This window comes from Ambystoma mexicanum, chromosome 7p, assembly GCF_040938575.1.
Source record: "Ambystoma mexicanum isolate Mex_15411 chromosome 7p, UKY_AmexF1_1, whole genome shotgun sequence".
Taxonomy (NCBI): Eukaryota; Metazoa; Chordata; class Amphibia; order Caudata; family Ambystomatidae; genus Ambystoma; species Ambystoma mexicanum.
In genome coordinates, this window is record NC_090939.1 from 546452436 (window position 1) to 546467141 (window position 14706).

Below are 14706 nucleotides of genomic sequence, written 5' to 3' on the forward strand. Positions count from 1 at the left end.
TCATATATTTACGTATTTTTCTTGTGTAAATTGCATTTTCTTTTACAGTCATTAAGTGTGCTCTAAGCAGAATACACACCCCATTTGGTAAGTGTTGCCACATTCGTTGTCTGTTCCTCTCTAGCCTTATTTCAGTAATAACAGAATGTTAGTACATTTATCATGAATGTTTGTATACAGTCTACACAGTGGTCAAAGGTAGTCGGGAGCTCTGTTCGGTGAATTCTTTCAGGTTCAAATCTAGAATTCCAAATCACAGTTTTAGGACTTTGCACAGGGTCTGAACTATAAGTTCACAGCCTGCTTCTTATATGTCTTTTAGCATGTGGACTATAATGCATTTTTACAGCTTGAGGGCTTTGAGGGTAGCCAACCAGATTGCTGAGGCAGAGCCACACCTCCATGTCTTGCTTCTAGGGCTCACTACATGTTCTGTATGTGTTTTCCTAATGTCTGCAACCATATGTGAACCATGGAGGTAGGAATATGGCTAAAAATTATCGAGCATTCTCTGGCTCAATAAATGAGGTTATTCAATATAAATGACCAGATATGCAGATTATAAGAGGTATTTCATATACCAGCTCATCAAGCCAGGGTGTACCCCCGAAAAAGTGACCTGTGAATATGTCATTGCCTTAGAAATTTGGTGATCCAATTATATTCTGGGGCAATCTAAAGGGAGCATCCTTGCCAAGCCCACCCTCCCAAAGCACCTGTACGGCCCACCAAAGCACCACATTGGGAGCCTCACCATATCACCTCTATGAACAGAAACACATGCTTATGTTCAATTTCAAGTGGAAGTGCTCTGGAAATTGGAAAGAAAAACGTTTCTCCTACCCCACACCAATGAGGGGGATTAGCAAACTCCATTGGGGGAGCAAGGAAGGAATGCATTAGAAGGCAGAAGCTTATCCAACCCCACATGGAACACCTGAGTTCACAACAGGTGAATTCTAAACTTTTCCAAATGAATTTCTGAATAATTTCTATAGTTTGCGTAACGTCGAAACATACAAAATACAGGTGGCTCAGGTTTCCCTTAAACTAGTCCGCCTTGGTCCACAGTTGACCAGAGAAGCATCAGAAATCATGTGTTATGTTTGTACCATGATTTTGTTTACCAGATATATGTGTTTTAGTACGTCGTTCAGGCACTTTGCAATTTCTTACAGGCACTCAGCACTTTATACATGGGACCCAGGAAAGGTCAGCACCAGGCTTAGTGCCTGTAGCTGTACATCAACAGCGCTGATGCACTAGCACTCTTAGGACCGCACAATAAGAAACACAATTATGAGCAATGAGGGTATGCGCAATGGATAACACACCAGCCACAGGGGCAATTACAGTGTCCAAGCACCCATGTGTTTTTATGCATTTATGAAATATAAGCACTGAACCTTCTATATATTGTATGCATTGTAGGTATTGTTGAGAATTTTTGATTTTTCTTTTCTATGAATGTTAGACAAAACATCAGAGTTTGAGAGGTTATTACGAGTATGAGCATCTCTTGATTATGTCTAGCATTCACCAGTTCACCTATGATTAATTATTGCCCTTGCACGTTGATGAGAATAAAAGCATCAGTCATATTAGTTTTCTTTTCCTTGGGGGAAAAACATGCAATATCCAGGTAGGCCATACACAGGGCAACAAGTATAGGTAGTACCAGTTCCCTGGGCACCTATAAGTAAAACCAATCATTTGAATCTTTCATTATACCCACACTGTCCATTTGTGTGGTATTTATCAGCCATCATTCTATTAACTGAGATTTTTATGTAGCCTTTTTATAAATAATATCTCTATATAGAGATGCCGTAGCTAGCATAAGCAGGTGAAATACCAACTTTGAAAAGTTAGTACCAAACCCATGTAGGTTTTCTAGGATTCCAAAGCTTATCAGAAATGTGCTAATTTCTGTCTTTTTTCAGGTGACCTGGAGGATTTGAGGCTTACTTATGGCTTTCCAGAATCCAACAAGACCCTGACAAGTTACAGTCTCTGAATAACATTACATTTTCAATTTTTCAAACTTGTAGAAATTTACCAGGTTTTTACTATAACCTATGTACGGTGAAATAATGACTTTTCTTTAAGGTGAGTATACAATCAAAATCAAGTTTTCATCCACACTTTAAATAAAGCCAATATATGCATTATACTTTGGGAAATACATTACAATTTGCAAACACATGCAGACACCTCTGTTATGCAAACATGCCCTTTTTCAAGGCAATTGCAATTCTATTTCTAAATTCTAAATGAGCAGAAAAAAAAAATGTTAGCATCACTTGTGTCGTCTTTCGATTCAGAATGGATGTGGTGGATTTCTTTTTTTCCCAAAACTTTCATACACAGTACAAAACATTTCAACCTACCCAAAATAACAATCATTGCTTTGATTATTCATATCTCTTCAATTTTTTATTTTCCTTTTTCATCCCATAAATTGCATTCAATAAAAAGTCATCTTAAATCAGTGTAACATTATTAGAACTTGGATGATCTTCACCCCCAGAAATAGATCAATTTGAAGTCTTTTGAATTATTATCTAACACCATTTGTGGTACTGCTGTGATGAAACCCTTCTAGCCACCATCCCTCCCTTAGGCCTCAAATCTACAAAATGTTCCCATATATTTCAACATGAATGCAAACCATTCCTCCTCTATGCTGTGTGGGGACTCATTAGTCATGTGTGCAAACCTTTCCATATTGTATATGTGTCATGCGACTTTCACCCATTCACATTTGGTAGGCAGTTTACTTTTCTTCCAACCCCGGGCAATGTGCACAATCCAAATAGAATCTGCAACAGGCTTAATTCCTTTTCAATGCCGTCAAGTTACTTCACCCATGATAGGAACTCCGTCCAGCACATTTGAACATGCTCCCATACCCACCATATATGCCAGTATGTGCCAGCGTCCTTATAGCCCATCCAACAGTAAGAGCTATTCTCTGGGTACATCTAAGAGATATTTAAGAGGGGATACTGTCAGGGGTGGAGCAATTTAGGAGCGTGTAACTGTTTTGAAGCTATTGAGGTTCTGGGGACCCTGCTACATAACATACTGCACAGTATATCATCAGCCTCTCAACTCATATCTGTTTGCTATTGTTACCTTACCTTCTTCGAGTCTTGGGGTTCTGCCTAGAAGATCAACTTGTTCAGTTTAGATACCCTACCCCTCACAGCATAAGTACATTCTTTTCAAATGGAGTCAGATCCCTCTGATGAATCTCTCTGCATTTTCCATGCTTGAGCACCCTCTTGAATTGAAGGTAAAAAAAAAAAGAGAGCAGACCTATATTTAGAACCTCAGGGCCATCCTCTACTCCACACTCTCCTTTTCTCCTCACATCTCTGATGTCTCTAAGAAGTCAAGCTACTAACTGCACCTCCTCAGAGGTATTCTTCCTCTCCTTCCCCAGAAGCTCACTGTCTCTAGACCTCTGGTTCTCTGTAGGCTGGACTACTTCAGCAGCCTCTTCCTAAATCTGCCTGCTTCCACTCCCTGCCTTCTGCAGGTCATTCAGAACAGGACTGCAAGTCTTGTCCTTGGCGTCAAGCCCAGGGATCGTATCTCTCAAACACTAAAATCTCTGCACTGGCTCCCGATGACTGCAAGGATTAAGTGCAAGACCCTCTGCGTTGTCCACAATCCCTTCTGGGGCTTGGGTCCTCCATACCTCCAACACTCTCCTTGGAAATACCTTCCTACTCAATCTCTTCGCTCCTCAACCTCCATCTCCCTCAGGGTCAGTTGCTTCTCCAAGCAAAGAGTTGGTGGTAGATCTCTTTGTTCAGCTGGCTGAACAGTCTCCCTGCCTCTCTGAAACTTGAGGAGAACCATCTCCGGTTCAGGAAGCACCTCAAGACCTTCCTCTTTGATTCTGCCTTCTCTCTTCCTCTCCCCTGATGATTTCATGTATGATACTGCACTGGTCACCTGGATAGCCTCTGATTTCGGACCCGGGTCCCTGCCTGCCCAGTTGCACACCCTCACTGCCTCCCGGCAACCCTTGCACTTGGGTCTGTAGCTGTAACCCTTCAGTTTCCCTACTAGCACTTTTGGACTTCTACTGTCTGCACTTACTCTTGCACCTGCGACCTGTTGGCCGCACTTCATGTTGTTGTTTTGATCTCATGAACAGCACTGCACCCCTCTTTCTCTTGGGACTTTCCCCTCTCCTTCCCCTGCAGTTCCGCAATCTCAATGTCACTTGGCCCAGTAAGATCGTTTTCTCTGTCCTCCCTCTGTCCCCTTCCTTGCCTCATCGCATCTTGAAACACTTGTATATAGGCGCGTTACAAATGGCATATCATATCATATCATAACTCTTGTAGTCAGGAAATAGATAGACATTCACCTTCTTTCCACATCTGTACTTCCCTTTCTAATACCACATCATAGCATGTCTGAAATTGCTTTGAGTGCATGATCTTATCGCCCAGGTGCTGCTCAAAGGGGAGGGCCACGTGGATAACCACCTGGTGTGTGCCCCTTTCCTCCAAGGTTAAAGTTCCTGCAGAACCTTGAGGACCAGATGCTGTAGTCTCTACATGGCATTTTGTTTCAGGGAACTAAAAGCCACTTTTCTAGCGATACGGGTACATAAACACATTCTCAAGCAAGACCCATTGTTTCATGGCTAGTAGGGCAAGGTATTCCACTATGACTCTAAACTATGATGCTTTGTAGTAGGCTTCAGGGTCAGGATACCCTTCTTTGCCCTCTTTCCTGGGAGAAGAGTTTTATAAACTGATCTGGGTTTAGAAGTTCCTCACAGGAATCTCAATATTTCCGTCAATATACTGGTGAGAAAATAGTTTGGCACTACTTCAGGCAGCATCTGACAGATGTATGAGAATTTTGGACTGATAATCATTGTACCCATTCTATGCAACAGAGAGTCGTTTTGCCCATTTCTTCAAGTACTTCTTAAGGATTTGGACAGAGGACAATATCGATTTTAGGGAAGATAACCTTTAGTTTCTTGATCAGGGTGATTTCTAGGTACCTAATGCTTTCTTCTGTGAATGTAATGTGCAGTTCTCCAAGTTAAGTCTTCGTTTGTGGGGAAATCTTCCCAAATAAAAAAAAGAAACAATTTTCACAATTTACCTTGAATCCTCCGTTATACCCATACTTCTGATTTTCGGTCCATGTATGTGGTATTTTCTCCACCGAGCTTTTAACATTCAACAATATGACATTGGCAAAGAGAGGTGTACTGTATTCTCTTCCCTGTACTTGAAACTCTTATATTCACCTTGACTCTTATCTTAATTGCCAGCAGTTCTGTTGCCAACACACAGGAGGGGAGAATGACAGCATGTCTGTCTTGTTACACTCCCAAGTAGTATTCCCTCTGATTTGACAACATTTACTGTTAGCTTAATTATGGGATCTGAATACAGACGGCCATGTCATCCAATTCTACCAAAAAACAAATGTACTCAAAACCTTCTGCATACATGTCAAGTTGGCCCTGTCAGACTCTTTTTCGTCATCTAACATGTGTAAGACAGAGTCAACTCTGGAAGTAACATCAGGTTCACTGTTTTTCTCAAGTCGTCTGTTCCCTATCTAACCCTCATGAATCACACTCTGTGTGTATGAATCAATGAAGGAAGGCACAGTTCATGCCTAGAGGCCAACATCCTTGTAAATATTTTAACATCTATGTTAAGTAAAGAGATAGGTCTATATGACAAGCATTTACTGAGATCATGTGCCTGTCTTTAACCTTCGAATGTCTCCCTGTACTTTGTCTAATGTAATCATTCTATCTAATTGGTTTGCCATTTCAGGATTGAGCTGTGGAGGTCCACTTCCCAGCGATTCTCCAGCATGCTTTTCTCCCTTTCATCTTCTTCCCTAGCATATCATATGATGTCTGGTCATAGCACTGGGCTGCCTCCACTGAGTGATTCCATTCTTCCCCTTTCTCCACCACTATTCTCCTTACTCTCCTTTCCACACTTTTGGACTTCCAATCTATTCGCTGGAATGATGCCTGCCGTATCACCTTTTTTGTAATATTTTGTAATATTTATGTTTCATGAGGTGCATTCTTCTGGTCCATTTTATCAAGGTTCTGCTCTAAGAGCACCACCCTCAAATTCTGAATGCCTTCTGATGACTCCCTGTACTTAGCTGCACTATAGTTGTATTCTTTTTCAAGTTTTGTTTTAAATGTTAGCCCCCATATTGTCTCCTAACAGAGTATTCACTTGCTTCCTTCTTAATCCCTCCACTATCATCAGATACCTTATAGTATCCTTTGCAGCAAGCCAAACTACTTTTCATGGGACATCCCCTATATTATTTTCAAGGAAGAACGGTTTAATCTCTCCCCTCAGGAATCTTCTGAAAATCTTATTTTGTAACAGGGTGTCATTGCATTACCATATGCACCTATCTCCCACGGTAATTACCCATGTCTTATTCACAACTACCATATCATGGCCTTGTCATGCCATGCCATGCTATATCATATCCACAATTCCCATATCATACTTGTAGATCCCTTTCTGACCATTGCCCTCCATGCCCTGTGAACTCCCCACTCGCATTTCTCTTTGCTTCCCTCACTGTGTTCTTCCCCCTAAGATTGTAAAATGCTCGGTTGCTTTCCAAAGCTAGGTCCGCGCTCAATAAATGCCATTGCAATAATACATAAATAGAATGGTCTGAGCAAGCCTCTTGTGTTATTTGTGACCCCTTTTAGAGATACCCCTCCCCCCTTACTATCAGGAAGTAGTCTATCCTAGTGAAGGTCTTATGCACACTGCAGAAAAACAAATAATTCCTCTTTTCTGGAATCTTTTCTCTCCATACATTAAACCAAGTGTACCGATTTAACAATTCCCCAAAGCTAAACGGTTCCTGTTCACTCTCTCTCTTGGGTTTCTCTACCCCGGCCAACCTATCCAGAGATGGGCTCCTAAGCATGTTACAATCCCCCTATTATCCTGGTGGTTGCTGCCCACTGATCAATGACCTTGAAAGCTTTCTCAACAAATTGCAACTGTTGTGTATTCAGAGAATATCATTTTATCAACATAAGCCATGTCTTAACAATCTTTGCCTTCACCATGAGAAGCCTTCCTTCTTGGTCTCTATTGACTCTTACATTGTGGAATGGGACATCTGACCCCGGCAAGATTCCCACGCCACACTTCTTGAGATTTGCTGATGTCCAGTATGATTGTTGGCTTTATTTTGTTGCTGAAACATAATTGATTACTAAATACATTTAGAGCCAGGAATTTGGCATTTGATTCCATAGCACCTCACCTCTGGAACAGCTTTCAATCTAATCTTAGAGAAACACGCTAGTTACTGAGTTTCAACACGGCATTAAAGACAACACGGAGCAACATAGGTTCGATCCCCGGGTCCGCGCTTAGAAACCTCTGGGTATTAAGCGTGTTATAAATAACCTATCATATATCATGTAGCTCCACTTGTTTTGGTATTCATGGTTGTCTTGTCTTATATATGCACCTTTTGCCTATGGGCATCTATCAAGTTAAAAATATTAAACTAAACTAAACATTACAATCAACAAATTACGTATTACATACTCTAGATTAACGGAAAAGAAAACACGTGTATGTGGAAAATATTGAACAGCCTAGCACATGCACTTCCACGAGCTGAATTGTGTCTAGCACCATAAGCTTAGCTAGATGCTAGCATCCAAATGTACATGCAAACAAATAGTAAACAAACTGAAAACAGCACAGAGACTCAAGTCACTGTTTCCCTTTCCCATTTACAAAGTTAAGGGCCAACATTTGCATACTGTCATGATGTGCAAATACCTCCAGCCTGTCCACATGTCCTCTCTGAGCATCAAGATGCAGCACTCTTCTTACTTATGTTAATTACCTAGCCCAAATATATAGCTGTAACTGAGGAAGAGGCCATTCTGACTTTTTCAGTGATGGCATATGCTCATCCACTCAATATTACGGCATTGCAGGCCACAACAAACTAAACAATTAATGAGTGGCTGTGATGTTTTTGCATGCATACAGTGAGATGTTCTCAAAAGAATTGAGTATTTTTGGGAGGACCGCCACTCCTTAACTGCTGAGCTTTAATCAAGTCTATGCAGAAAGGACGAGCATTCTCGTCACATTTGTTCTCCATATCAGTGTTAACAGAAGGCAATTCCAACCTCTCAGGACATTTTATATGTTCTTAGTAGTGTTGTCACGGGTACCTACCAAACTCACAGCTGACCTATCACTGCATCAGATGCATGGCTGCTTTATTGCATTTTTGTGGCTTTTTGTTTTGAGGGTGTGGGGTTGAAGCACTGTTTTATAAGGATTATAGTGTAGTGGAAGGGTGGCAGAGGAATCGAAGGGTGTAGAATTGGGGTAAGTAGGCTTTCCGCCCATAATAAAAAAATGGCAAGACAAAATGCAGTGAAACAGCAGTAAAGGCTGCTAAATCTCAACACTATGTGGACCGTACAACTACCGCGTCTAGCTCGTCTACGGAGCTGCTTAGAGTGACAAAGGAACTCTCTGCTTCCTGTTCCCTTTGTCCTGATCCCACCCATTCGCAAGCCACTTGTAATATTATTAGCCTGTTCTTCGCAGACAAAATCGAGACGATTAGGTCGTTGATCATGGCAACTGACCCCATCCCATTTCATCTGCTTCAGTCCCTCACGCTGGACATGATTGCTCTGTTCACTGCTGCCCTTCAGCAGTCTTTTGGGAGTGGGGTAATTCCAGCTACTTTGAAACACACAATCTTTACTCCTCTGTAGAAGAAGCCGACACTGGATCCCTTGGCCCAGTGAGTTACCACTCCATTTCTCGTCTTCCACTACCATGAAGCTGATGGAAGCGAGTGTCCCTCCCCAGCTCTCAAGGTTCCTGGGCGAAAAGGGGCAGCTGCACCTGTTTTAGGTGGGCTTCAGGCGGATGGAATCTGTGATGATTTTCGATCTTGGATGACTTAGCCCTGGCCCAGGACTGCAGGGAGGTCAGCGTTCTCATTCTCTGTGATCTCTCCATGGTGTCCGATGTTATCAACCACAATATTCTTCTACAGTGCCTGGAACAAGCGGGCATGGCTGGGCCAGCCTTGGCTTAGTTTGCATCATTTCTGTGGGAATGTACACAGACTGTGTCTCTTTTGAGCTTTCGATTTTGTGCACCCTCTAGGCCAATTTTCTGTGCCGTTCCACACTGATCATTGCTATCCCCTTTACTTTTCAATCTATATCGACGCCATCTTGCAAATTTGATTGCCTCACACATCTTATGTTTTTATACATATGCCGATGATACTCAACTTATGTTTGTACTGAATTCTCTGCTATCCCACCCCCCTTGCAATCCTGTTTGGCCAATATTGGATGTTGGATATCTGAAAATTGCTTTAAGCTCAATGGTGACAAAACAGAGATTATGATTGTTGGTCCATCAAATGCTCACTCCTTTTGGTATTCTGATTTTTGCCCGGAATCTCTGGGACCCTGCCCAGCTCCTAGCCCTTCGGTTAAGAGCTTATGGGTTAAGCTTCTTCCACCCGGTTCTAGAGAGGGGCAGTTTGCTGCAGTCTGGAGCTCAGGTTTTCTTAAATGTAGACTTTTCAGAAAAGTGTTGCTGTTTGTGCTCTAGCAGCTCCGCGCAAATGTAGTTACAGCCTCTATTATGGGCACAACTGGACTACTGCAAAGGCATTTATTTAGGCCAGCCTGATTTCCTGGTTTATTGGCTCCAAATCCTGCAAAACTCTGCAGCACACTTGGTGCTCAATGCTGCAAGCCGGTCTTCTGCCTCACTGTTACTGACCAGAATTCACTGGCTTCCTGTAAAAAGTCAGATTAAATTCAAGGTACTTTTGCACTGGGACTTCCTATTTTCAATCTAAATTGACTCGCTATCTTCCTAGACGCACTGTACAGTCAGCCTCCGAAAAATTGTTGGAAGTACCGAGTTTTTGTAAAGCTCAAGCTGGAGGCCGGTCTTTCTAGGTGCTATCCCCTACCCTGTGGAACTCCCTCCCTACATTCTTGAGAAAGATCCCAGATCATCTGGGTTTCCGTAGGGCACTGAAGACATTTCTGTTCTGAGATTGGCTGTTTTTCTGTCTGACTTTTCTTTTCTGGTGGCCAGCACCCAGATGCCTTTTTGGCCTTGGTTTTCTTGCGCTTAATTCATTGTATACATTTTATTACATTACAGCCACTGCAGAGAGTTGCAGCAGATCCTAGACAAGATCCAGCCACACACGAAGAGCCCCAGGCACAATATTTTCCCTCCTCTGGGAGCTGTTGCCCCTGCGTTAGAAATGACACCCCTGAGTCCCACTTTTCACTGGAAGATAAGGAACACATGGGTGTAGCTAAGGAACTGGCTCTTAATGGGATTCCCCATTAAGAGCAAACAGAAACAGAGATTAATATCAAGGGCCTCTGCTACCCTTTTCAAGTGCTTATCCCATAATTTTGGAACTTCACTCAACCGGTAGAGGGCTCACAGACTGTTGCCCCACATGCACTCACCAGCACTATAAAACACAGGGTTAGACCCGTTGGAGTGATTCATAGCCCACCTGAGTTGCATGGGGAGGAGCAGAATTTTATGTGATATAAAAACAAATGCTAGGCATCCAGGGAAAAACAGTTGCCAATATCATGACTCTCACAGGACTGGGCCCGGGACAATCAGGTAACACGCATTGTGAGAGGGAATTTGATATATAGATTCGAACCTGGACTTGTTTGGATTTCTAGGCTAAAGACATATAATGTTTTACCACATTCACACTATCGGGAAACTTAGCTTCCCATTTCTTCCTATTTTAATATTCAATTGCATTCATAACATTTTTCTTACACAACACATGTTCCTTCCCAATGCAGCTATTTCCACCTGCAAAGGTCATGGGACAAGCAGCCTTTCTTCTAACATTCAGATTTCTTATTTCACCTTTATACATCTAAACAAAATGTCAGTAAAGTATTTTGAATCGATTAAAAGAGTCCAAAGCAAAAGCAATAACATAGAAATTGATATGAAATTTACTTCTAATAGGGCACATTCTGCTTTCACACACTTCGGTTGCTTGGACTTCTAATAACATGGTATGATCTATTGTCCATCTTCTTACAGAATCTATGGTCTTGCTCACCAGTAGTGATGAACATAGTGGAGAGCGAACTGAACTACGTGATGGTTTTTGATCAATGTCCTTGACCCTATCTGTGTCAGATTTGTGTCAATCAGAAAATACCCTAGCCTGAAAACATATCCTTATTTCCCTGAGAAAAATGTATAGCTCAATTGTGCTCTTGTTATTCACCCTTCAGATATAACTAACATGTAAATTTTTCATATTATTGTGAACTCCCTTACACACATGTTGCACTCTCGATCCAGAGAAGGCAGAGGACCAATCTAGTAAATCTTTCAATGAAACAATAAAAATACATAATAAGACAAGTATTCTATAAACTGGCATAAACTGTCTTCAAAACACGAAGTCTCATCCACATTAGGCCAACATATTTATTCTCTGTAGCCTCCTCCCAATCCTCTCTGTGTACATTTCTTCTGCCACTACCCATATATCAGCTTTGTGTGCATCCGGTATGATAACAGACAGTCCTTTACCTTCAATGAAGCGATAGTACTGTGATGCTATCTTATGTTATGATTCGTACCACATGCTGGTGCCATTTTCATCATCTACAGGCACTATTGCAGATATGGAAGAGAGTGGGGTGGTTTGGTTAGTTGAGAGGAGGGGAAAAGGCAAGATTGTGTTTTTCTGTGTTGATGGCACAGATTGTAAGTACCCATGGCAGCTTTCGAGGTGTGATGTTCAGCAGCATTGAGGGCTTTGTGTTCATGGAGGCAATCTGATGCTTGCAGTGTGGTGAACATTTCCGAGGGGGTAACTGCATGAGGTAGTGTCAGAGGTGTAGAGTTCTGTTGTTTTGAGTCTTGGGTGAGGGGTTTTAAAAGCCATCTAAAGGTGGCTACTTTGTGTTTGCAGGTTGTCAGTTAGGTGGATAAATTTAGCGTTGGTCAATGGAGTGGGTGGCTGGTTCTGCAGAATTACCTGATTTGGTGCAAGCACATGACATTACGGCCGGTTGTATTGTGGTGAGAGGTGTTGAGGTTCTTTGTGGTTCTAGTGGGCTGATGTCCTGTGTTGCGTATCAGATATTAAAGAAGAAGGGGAAGTTTACTCTTTTAGCTGTGCTTAAACATATTCTGTCATTGGAAACATGCAGTTGGCTTCCTGTATGGTGTTCCCATAGGCTGTGTATGCATGCATATGTTGGTTGATTCAGATGTGGTTTTTCCCGCTGTTTCAGTGTTGGCTAAATTCCATTGATTATGCATTTGAAAATTCAGGTGTTTAGAATGTTTGTGAATTTTAATTGTGCCTGTAATGTGTGGATTTCACTTAGTAGTTTGGTAGCCATAGTGGGAAAGGCAGAGACTCTGGGCCTCATTACGAGTGTGCCGGTTCGGAAACAACGGTGCCGGTAAGCAGACCGGCACACCCCAAGACTGCGGGCAGCTGCCATCCTGGCCGCCAGGTCTGACCTGGTGGGTGGGACGGCACCCGTCCGCAGACTTTCACGGTAGCACCAGCACTGTTGTTAACAGTGCCGGTGCTACTGGCATCCCCATTCCCATTGAGTCCTATCAAAGGGAATGGGAATTAACGATTTTCCGGTGCCTGAGTTCCAGGAACACCAGGGTCATAATCCCTCGGTGTTTCCGTGAAGCCAGGCGCCAGAAGAAATCACTACTCTGGTGGCAGCCTGCCGGTTTTACCGGCACGGCTACCGACGCAGTTGTAATGAGGCCCTGTATCTTTCTCTGCAGAAGCTCCTGTTTAATAGTAATACATCATTTCTGTAGCGCTTAGCTCTACTTGGTTGATAATATGAGATTTTGCTTTAGTTTAATTATGCTCCTTGACATTCAAATACTCTGTGGGCAATGCAGAGTTCATTCAAGTGAATTCATTTTTGACTGGTAGCAAGTGCAATTTTGATTTGATAGGTTGACTCTATTGACCTCATTACGAGGAGGGCGGTAAGGGTTTAACAGTGCTGGTAAAGGTGCCAGAGCCGTTAACCTCTTACCGCCCCATTACGAGGTCTGCTCGCGGGACCCGCTAAGGACGCCTGGTTTTGCCTGGTTTTACCAGGCATCCTTAGCGGGTCCCACAAGCTGCCCAGGATGCTAACAACGGGCCCGTCATTAACGGGCCCGTTGTTAGCATCAACCCCATTCTCATTCAGCCCTATGGGGGCTGAAATGGGAATGGGGATGTACCGGGTCTGGGTTCCCTGAATGGGAAAATACCGGGCCCTCCAAGGCTGGAATGGCCCAGTACTTCCCCATTCAGGTAACCCGGACCCAGTGCCCGGAATGGAAAAAGCCATGCCGCAAAAAGCGACATGGTTACCTCTTTCCTCGTAATGAGGCACTATGTAATCTACCAGCCGCTCTGTTTTATATCCAATGTAGTTTTTTGTGAGGTAGTCTGGCATACCTAAATAAATGCTTCTGGAACAATTGTTTCTTGAGTGCACCAGGGAAATGATGGCCAGAATTCTGTGTCATAAAGTGAGATAGGGCATAGTTCATCCGATTGAGAGTATATGATAGAAACACTTGTTGACTATTGTGTTGAGTTTGGATTCCGGCGTGAGGCTGTTGTCCATTAGTATGAGGAGGTTCAGGACCAATTTAGATATTATAGGCCAGTTACCCAAATTCCAGAGGCCATGGTCGAGGTGCTTCAGGAGTGGCATGTGGAAAGTCTACTGTTAGTTTTTGGTAATCTGGCTTGATAGCCTTAATAGGGTTCATTTACTTGTGCGAGGCAGTTGCTGACAGTGGTGCTGGAGGTTTCCTCTGCAGGTATTCTGTATATGATTGTTGGCGTCCACATAGTTGTAACGAGTGAGCCCATATGTTTTCATGATCTTCATCAATATGGCCAAATAGTTGTTGAAGAGGAGTGGTGCAAGGGTCGGATCTTGAGGAACTCTGTGATGAGTGAATCACTTGACTACTACAAAGTGCTCTCAAGAATTCTCCCTACATTGTAAATCCCAAGCGAGTCTCCTGCAAGATTATAACAAGGCCATTTCATAATCCCAAACATGTAAGATATTTTGTTCTCTTTATACTGGAGATCAAATCATTCCTATTACAAGTAAAAAATGTAATTTATTCTGAAATTTCATCTGACAACTCTACCTTTCTAGTCAAACATATTTTTAATCATAGAGCCCTTAACTCCACCACATCAGACCATGTTTCCAATTGTGTTTGCATTCCCTTTTTGTCTCCTAATTCATTACTCCCACCCCATTGTGCTTCTTTAACCCCACAGTGGGAAACACCCTTAACACACTGGTTTCCATTAACACCAGAGGAACCTGGGCTGTTGCAGGCCATCGTAAATAGTTCTTCACCCTAATTCTTCATCTTTTCAGGTGTATCGCTGTCTGTGTATAAACAGATATGATTTCCTAACTCTGTGTATACTTCAAATGCAGGAGTAGCAAATCCCCCTCGTCTACACTTTTCCCAGTACACATCTTATACTATCACATGACCATAGGCATTACTGGGACCTTCTATTAAACCGTGTCACTTTCCTTTTCTAAAATCA